The sequence below is a fragment of the Lactuca serriola genome, chromosome 5 (assembly GCF_051521515.1).
Source record: "Lactuca serriola cultivar US96UC23 chromosome 5, Lser_US96UC23_V15, whole genome shotgun sequence".
In the NCBI taxonomy this organism is placed as follows: Eukaryota; Viridiplantae; Streptophyta; class Magnoliopsida; order Asterales; family Asteraceae; genus Lactuca; species Lactuca serriola.
In genome coordinates, this window is record NC_136412.1 from 282,647,025 (window position 1) to 282,656,896 (window position 9,872).

The following is a 9,872-nucleotide window of genomic DNA, read 5'->3' on the forward strand; positions in this document are numbered from 1 at the left end:
ATTATTTGATTTGAATTATCTTGTTTAAAATTTGATCTAATAGATTTTGCAAAGTTTCGAAATTTGCCTTAATTTTTGGAATTTGAAAAGTTTAATTGAAAGGTTTTAATTTTGAAATATTAAATTCTTAAACCCTAGTAATTTGAAAAGTTTCAATGATGCACCTCATGGTTTTGAAATTTAAAATTTGATTAAATACCTTTAATTTTGAAGTCTTAAATTTAGAACCTTGATATTTTGAATAGTTCAAATTACACCCTTTTGGATTTTATTAAATTAATTAAGTGTATAATTAAAAGAGAGAATTAATAAATCCATAATAACAATATGGTTTAAATTTAATTAAATTAAAAAGTCAAATGTATTTAAAGATTAAACCTCATAGTATTTTAAATGTGTAAAATACAGCCTTATACTATATAAAATTAAAAGTCTAATATATTATATATGTACAAGTAAAGAGTCGGTCTTACCGTTAGTAGGCTTCATTCACGAAGTTGGTCTATAGGGGGTATAAGGAAATTGCCTATAAAATAGTGATTGAATGGTGTCCACTCTCACCCATCGCTTCCTTGACTAGTGGATGGTCGTTAGCCGAACGGGTAGGATATGACATTAATTTTCATTAAAAAGTATAATGATAATTATAAAAAGTAACTAAATGCTTTTCTAAATTCCCAATCTTAGTTACTTTAGGAAAATGTGAATTTGATGCTAACCCATGAAATTGCACATTGCACCTTATTGGTCGTTAGTGGAGTGTGTGCGGTTAACCGGCACACTAATATGGAACTAATGAAGGGTGGCAATGGGTTTCTCATAAATTATCATTGATCAATGGAGTGTGTGTGGTTAACCGGCACATTGATTAAGTGATAAATGACATCGAGAGTACCAAAAAAATTTGCATGGTTATTCACACATTGTTTGTGATCCTCGGTATCCCAGTCACAAACTTGAAGGGCATAATCGAGATTAAACATGTCATTGAAAAGTTCAATGAATCTCAAAATATCTAGGTGTTTAATTTAAAAACCTAATTCGTTTAAAATTTCGTTGGTGGAATTGGTAAATCATCATTTACCTACCAACAAATAGTTTACAATTGGATTACGGCATCCCTTTTCCGAATTGTGAATTATTGTGTTGGATCCTAGCCATAATATTTCATTTGGGTGCTATATTAAGGATTGAATCAACTAACTTGAATTTCTTCTTTTAAAGATGTCTAGTTTTGACAACTGTGGTCTTCCTTATCCTTTTGGAAAAAGTTTTACATTCAAATATGATATTCCACATGATGATCGAGGTGAAAGATCAATCCATTCTTCGTGATTTGGTGGAAATTAATTCTCTTCCTCCACCTCCTCTAATTATTCTCCCTGGCCTACGTGTTCGTCGACTTGAAAATTTCAAGGTCAATCAAGCCCTATTGGCAAGCAAACACCAAGATGGAAGATATGTATGTGCTCACGTCTTAGAGACGAAGTTGCATATTGACAGGCTGGGAATGTTGGGTGTCGTTTTCCCAAAGAAGTTGGCCGTTGACTTGGTTCTTCAGTCACTCCCCGAGTCATATGGTAAGTTCGTTAAAGATTACTATATGACAAATCACGACGCGACCCTTATCGATCTTACCTATTTGCTAATTGTTGCTGAATAAGTAATGATTTGGCACATTGTTCAAGCAAATTTGATTGGAAGATCTGCATCCCAAATTTCCATGGACCCTAACAATGACAAAGGTAATAGTCCATAAATGGTTTCTTCTCGTAAGGGAGAGAGATCGGCCATGGTCGAAAAGTTTGATCATAAGAGAAAAGGCACTTCTCAGATAGTTCCATGTGCGAATGCCAAAGAGTCCACTTGTTTCTATTGCCATTTGAAGGGATATTGGAAGCGAAGCTGCCCTGACTACCTGATAGATCTAAGAGATGGTAAAATCAAATTGTATGATTCTACTTCAGGTAAGTCCATTATCTAACTCTATTAAGTTCCTGTTTATAGATTCTTAATACATGATGTGATAAGATTGCATTTTGATGTTTCGTAGGATCAAAGAAGAGAGAGGAAGCTTAAAGGAAAAGTAAGTTGAGTCTGGTCGCAAAGAGATGGATTTCGGTCGCATGGTTCGATGATCATATTTTTGAACTACTGCCTAGGAGTTATGATAGATTGATTAGGAGTATTTAGTAACATAGTTTTCATTTGTATTTGCATTGTAAGGACAAGTTTTTCGCATTTTATAAATAAAAGGAAATTTTGATTTTGTCTTATTTTATATTTCCTTGCAATGACATTTTTGAAAACTGTTGTTTATATGTTCCTATTAATGTTAAAAATGTTTGACTCTTAGTTATATCGATTGTGGTAGTGTCGTAATTTTCCAAATAAGGAAGGATCCGCATCACCAAAGTTTCAATTGGAAATAAACTTGGAACCATGCAACTTGTATTGTGTAATGAATGAGAATCTTCATCTTTGGGAAATTAAGACTAATTCCTTGTTCACATATGTATGTGAGTCAAGCGAAAGACTTTACGATCAAGTGCACACTGATGTGTACTGGTAAGATCCACCACAAGAGGGATAAAGACTATTCTTCATGATTTACTAATGGTTCAGTAAATATGGTGATGTTTACAAGATTAAGTGTAATTCTAATACCTTGAAAAGTTTCAAAGTATAAGAGAACGAATAAGAAAAATTAATTAGGCAAAAAGATAAAAGTTTTCTCCAATCTGAAAGGAAAGGAGAATACTTTAGTATCATGTTTTATGATCACCCTTATGATTATGGAGCCATGTCACAATTGATCCTCTAAGGACACCTTAGTGCATAAGTATGACTAAGAAGAGGTATCAGGAATTGTTGATATGGTTAAATCAAGAAGATGAAGTCATACTTCGTTCCAAAATCGAGTCTTAGAGTTATACTCTGAGATTGTGTCTTGAGTGACATATCCTAAGTAGGTTTATAACACATCATGAAATGTGGAGTAGGAAAAATGTTTTCTTACTCTTTCACATTTAAGATTGGTAGTTGTGATGTTTTTGGATAAGACAAAGACCAACTAAGACCAATTATATGAAGTGTATTTTCTTGATAAGAATCTTCACTAACTCTTGAATATTTTTTTGTCGAGAAATGTTTCTTATATGTCAAGAGGTCAGTGGGAGTCTTGGTGATCTTGAATAGTTTCAAGAACTAATCAAGAATAAACCTATTGTTTAACACTAGCACACAACTTGAGGTTTGTAACCTATCATGTTGACATATTCTTTTTTCTATGCCCATTCCAGTTAGTTCGACTATACATGTGAGTTCTATGAGTTCTCATTTGGATGCATAAGTCAAAGCACCTTGATCAATGGAGAGTACATTAATATGTAGGGGTGAGCTTCACAATAACTTGGAAGAAATGGTAGGACCTTGTGCTGCCAGGTAGCAAGAAATTAAGATTAAGCAAGTTCAGTCCACATGAGTATGATTTTGCCATAAACCTTATCTTATGATAGTGGTTGGAAATGACAAATTCACATGGATAGGAACACATACACCACAAAATCTAAGTGGCATAAGGTTTCTCTCCTTCATGAAAATGATTGTGAGGAAATGCTTTCACTGGAAGATCTTAAAGAGTTAGCTGGTGTGTTGATTGCATTCTCAAATTCGAATATGATTATGAAATCCCTCTTCGCAGTTCGAATTGTGAGAAATGGAAAATAGTTTAAACATTCAGGACTTATTACTGTAAGTTCTTAAATAGTTTAGACACACATGAGGTTTCTAGTAAAAGGTGTATGAGCTTAGATAAAGGCTTCTCAAAGCATCTCGTATCAGAAATCTGAACTTTGGTAAAGAAAGTCAATAAGTATTGTTTTCAAAAGGTCCAGCTGATTTATGGATACATGTCAAAGCTAGTGGGAGTGTAAGTGTTATGCTAGTAAGAACATAATTATCAAGCTAGTGGGAGCGTAATTATTATGTTGAGTGTTGCAAGTTAGCAATGCCATTTATGGGAAACATAGCTCTGAATTTGCAAAGCCGTAGAATTTGGAAATTGTTTCGTTGTATAAAGTTTTAAGGGAGAGGAACTCATACTTCATTCTGAATCTAAAAGTTTAGATTGAAATTTTAATGGGACTTAGTCATGGATATATATATATATATATATATATATATATATATATATATATATATATATATATAAAATGATGAAATGTTTCGACATTGGAAATTCTATATATGGAAATATTATAGCGAGAGACTGACAAAGTATCATGTATTTATGTGAGACATTATGAATCGTATCCCATATGCTTCGGGTATAGGATTGATTGCATATGATGTAATACTCACGTGTTTTGATTTTCCAAATGCCTAGGGAATTAAGAGGGAAAAAAGGACCAGAACTTGATATGACTAAAATCATTAAACAACCGTCGAGGACAATCTAAGGTTTACTGAAGATTGGTTGCTTGTGGACAGTTGGAAGTATAGTAATGGATGGACCATATTGATATGATTCTGAATAGATATGATTCTATTTAGAATGGATAGTCATATGGAAAATATGGAAATGTTTCCATAATGGGAGTTGGATATTAAGAATTTATGTGTAGAAACTTTTATACAAGAAGGATGTTCAAAGGAATGTACTTTGAATATGAGACTTCGTATATATGGAATTGTCTTGTAACAATCTCCAATGGAATGCTTTGTAATTGGCAAAGTTTCTGTGACTTTGGTGCCTAGACATTACAAAATGATCATTGCATGATAGCTTAGAATCTAACGCATTCTAATAGTGGAAGAATTTGGTATTCTTACACTTATGATAAGGGTTTGGAATTGTGAAATGAGCATCATTGGAAATGTGTTCAATTAATCAATTTCATAAAGTAAGGACCATATGTAAACATAGTGTGCATGCTTGGAGCATGGGATAACAATTGTTTTAATTCAAGTATTAAGTTGATTAGTCGAAACATTATATAATGAATAATGTGTAATCAGTATGGTGATTAAATAATAAATGTTTTATTTATACTCAAAATTTTGAGACCATATTGGATTAGGTTATTCTTGTGTTTCACTTCGCATGTTTGACTTCCCGAATAATAAGATTATTCAAATATCCACAGTCAATCATACTTTGGAAGTAAGTAATGAGGTAAGATTGTCATGAATCCGGCTGTAGATTGTCTAAGTGTTTAGACATAACACAAGTTTGCTGCAGTGTTCATGAGTACTCCTGAAATAAGAATTTGAGTATTGGATTAAACCCATGCTCACTTGAATCACTTCATGGATTTCATCACGAGTGATTGTGAGACGATAATATCTTATATTCTTGAAATGGAGACATATGAGTTGTTGTTTATGATTCGGTTGCGCATTGATAATACATAAACGCATCAGTAACTTGATGTTATAAAACGTATTGTTGTGTGTGATTCAATGAGTAAATAGTACAAACATATGAGTTGAAGTTTATCCGTTAATTTTACCCAAAATGGGATAAAAGCGATATATGTGGGCCCCTCGATGATTCAGTGATGACACCCTAAGTGCTTGGCCAAGCCTAGATTGATTTGATTTGTTCAATTAGTCAGTTATCATAAATTGGAAATCGGGAAACAGAACATGGACAGAGAGAATGATTATAATTCATGTCTCGTGTATATAGGATATCTTGTAGAACGGATGAATATTTGATCTCATATCTAAAGTACGTGTTATTGATAAGGTCAGAGTTCGACAACGGATTTTAAGAGCTATGATTGCTAATTGGATTTTGAAGTCGCACTTGCAATAATAGTTATTAGACTTATCCAAGTAGGAGACCGTTGGATTAGGTGTCTAAGCCCATAACTATAATTTGTATGTACTTGACCCGATAGTAGCATGTTCATTTTGGGTTGCCTTCACCGGAGCAATTTGGCAGGATGGATATTTGAGAAAGAGGTTATTTGTGATTTATTAATATATTATAAGAATAATATATTAATTAAGAAATCATATTATTTAATTGGTATTGATCAAGAATTAATTTGGAATTAATTTAGTGATAAAAAGAGACTGGTTAAATTAACGGGGACTGATTAGGTAAATCAGTAATACTTATAGTTTGGGCTAATGATCCATGTTGATTAGGGATGGACTAAATCTATGTGAGAGTCCATGAAGATTTAGTCCAAAGGGCCCATCAAATGATTATTGGATTAAAGGCCTAAGTGAATGAATTAGGGTTTACAAGTTGAAACCCTAGGAATTCCACACTATAAATGTAACCCCTAGCACTCCAAAAGTTGGCCAAGACTTCCAAGATGAAACCCTAGCTATTTTTGGGTGCCTCCTAGCCTCTCTCTCATAATCCTCCATTTGCTTTTGGTGTTTGTGACTTATTAGAGGTATCACATTTGAGGTACTAAGCTCTTGAAGGGCCAAAATTCTACAGGCTACAACCAAGAGGTATTCATCTAACTTGTTTTATGTTGTAAATCTCAAAATTGTATGTTAGTTAGGCTTCATGTTGTGGATAAAATGAAACTGCATGTATAACTTGAGAAAACTTAGATCCAAAGCATTTAGGGTTGTATGTGCACCATATGATTATTATACTGCTCAAAAACCCATCAAATAGAACGTCTTAATCCATATAGCCCATAATTTTAAGCCTTAATTTGCATGGCTGAAATAAGCTTAAGCCGTAAAACCCTAACTAAATTTAACATCCATAAAATTCATGAAAAATTTTAAACTTTTCAAACATTCAAAAACCATCCATTGTTTAAAAATTGTTTTCAAAATGTTTAACATCAGAGAAATCCCAGAAATCATAACATAAAATATGAGGAGGTGCACGATCAAGCCTTCGCCTTCCCGCGATCATCCGATGTACCTGAAACAAAATCTACAACTGTAAGCCTAAATCTTAGTGAGTCTTCCCCAAAATACCACCATATAAACATAACCAATAACAACATGCATAATGAGCCTTCAGCCTGACTGGACCGCCTCGCAGGGCCTTCAGGCTATCTAGACCGCTCCCGAGCCTTCAACATGACTGGACCGCCTTGCAGGTCCTACAGCCTATCCGGACCACTTGCTGGGCCTTCAACCTGACTGGACTACCTCATAGGGCCTACAGTCTATCCGGACAGCCCAGGGTATCTTGGCCTTCAGCACAAAGCAGTACCGCCTCAACCCCACCACACACAAACCATGTCAACATATACATAACAATTAAGCATATAACTAGCCAACAGACAATAGGCAGATCTTATAGATTACTAAGCATAACATCATCCTATCAACCAGGATACAGATCTAACAAATCACTACAACATACAAGCATACGATAAACCAGGATAATAATCCAAAAGGGATGGCTTTGGTGCCTTCAACCCTGTTAGTATAGTGAGGAAAACTCACCTCACAAGTAGTGTTGAACCGGTAATATCAATCCCCACTCACAGCTCCAACTCAACTGCCTACAATCACCAAGTGACTAACCTCATCAAAATCATGAAATGCCCGAAATACACTCAAGGTCAAACCAAGTCAACCATGGTCTGAGTCAAAGTCAACAATCAAGGTGAACAGTCCATGTTGACCCAACTCGTCAAGTTCATCTACTGACTCGTCGAGTTCCTTCATATCTCAGAAAATCGTGAAAAGCTCGAGACAACTCGTCGAGTTACCATAGCAGCTCGTCGAGTTCTTCAGTATCCAGAAAGCGGGAAAACTCGACTCAACTCGTCGAGTTGGCTAAGCAACTCGTGAGTTGTCCTAGTCTTAATACATTCAGTCATTTTCCAAATGAGTCTAATGCCTCCAAACTATAGATCTGGTCCTTTAGGGTTGAGATACCACGTCAAGCTGCATGCTTCACGTCCATGCATGGCATTAAGGGGCTAAAACACAAAAATCAAGCTTATTAAGGGACTTAGAACATGAAAGAGGGCCAATACTTGATAAAGTTGGCGACTTTAAGTCCATGGAGGCCATGGGGTGTCTAGATCTGAAACCATGGCATCATAACATGCTCAAATCTAAGAATGGTCCCAAAAAAAATCTAATAACGGCCATAAACTTTCAAAAGAAAAGATCTAGCAAAGGGATGATCAAGATAACGACTTTATACCTCCAAATGGTTGCAACAACACTGAAAATCCTGAATCTAAAGCTTGTCTCTTCAACTTTGCACCACCAACTTCACACTCCTTCAAGAAAAACACCAAAGAACACTCTTTAAGCTTACACACACTCAAAATAGGGAAGGAGGCACAATTAAGGTTTTCTATGGACTGAGGGGACGATGAGGGAGGCTAACAATGAGTCATAAGGTTTTTAAATAGGGTACAAAACCCTGAAAATTAGGGTTTCATGTTCAGCCCTCAACTCGTCGAGTTGGGGCCTTCCAACTCGCCGAGTAGGCCTTAAATATTCATGGTCATTTAAAACTCTACACGACGAGTTGGAGCTTCCTAACTTGTCGATTTGCCCTGAAAATGAATATATATTAAGCTTTAAGTTCATACCTGGGAATCGGGGTGTTACAACTCTCCACCACTTCAACTAGGCTTCTTCCTCGAAGCCTAGTGTTGTAAACAATTTCGGATAATGCTCCCGCATTTCAGCCTCCGGCTCCCAGGTCCACTCAGATCCTTTCTGATGCTTCCATTGTACCTTTAGCAAAGGTATCACCTTGTTTCTTAAAACCTTCACCTTTCTCTCCAAAATAGCTAAGGACCTCTCAACACAGTTCAGGCGCTCATCCACCTGAATGTCATCTAGTGACACAACCGCATCCTCATCCAATACGCACTTTCGCAACTGTGAAACATGAAATGTGTTATGGATTTGAGTGAGCTCCTTCGGGAGATCCAGACTATACGCCACCTTGCAACTGATCAAAGAGGTCGTCAACCCGAGGAAGGGGATAACGGTTCTTCACCATCAACTTGTCTAACATTACATTGTTCGAACGTCCGGTAATCTGGTTCTAGACCCATACCCTTACAAAACCGCTCTGTAACATGTAACCAAAATTGATCATGCGATTGGGCCTTTTCCGTGTTGCTATCTTCTGATATGTCGACCCTTACCCTTGCTAATTATTATATTTCTCTTCTTTTTTACTCCATCTTCTCGGATCGACCTTCCCTTTTTTGTTGAGGTTTTTCTTGGGGCTCGGAATCAAAAAAAGTTTTGGTTGCGGGTGTGAAAGGCGGCTGAGATTGAAATTAGAATTGGGTTTGTGATTGATGTTGGGATGTTGTTTGGGGTGGTGGGGAATAGAATTGAAATTATTGTGGAATTTGGAATTATAAGTAATAGCTTGGAACACCGCCTACAAATACTTAGTTTTGAGATGGATCCATTTGTGGTCGGTAAGGTGGTGATGATGTTGGATTGTAACCGAAAAGTGCAAATGGGTTGGAAACATTTTGGTTTGAAGAATTTGGGCTGGAAGAGTTTTGGGTGTTGAAAGACATTTTGAATATGTGTGTGTTTTCAAATGAATGGTAAAATGAATATATATATATATATATATATATATATATATATATATATATATATATATATATATTGGTAAATTTGTAGATTAAAAAAATTAAAAAATTAAAAAAAACGGTAATATAGCCGTTTGCCAACGGTCATTTCTCCCTTTCAATGTTCAATTTCTTCAAATTCACCATCGGTGGAAACCCACCATCGGTAACTCAACGACGGTAAAATGGAGGGTGCAACGCGGTGTTTACCGGCAGTAAAGGTGTCCACGTCAGACTATCGCCAGTAAAAGGGTGTCCACATCGTTTAGCCTAAGGATCATATAAAATGGGTTTAAAATGAAGAAGTTA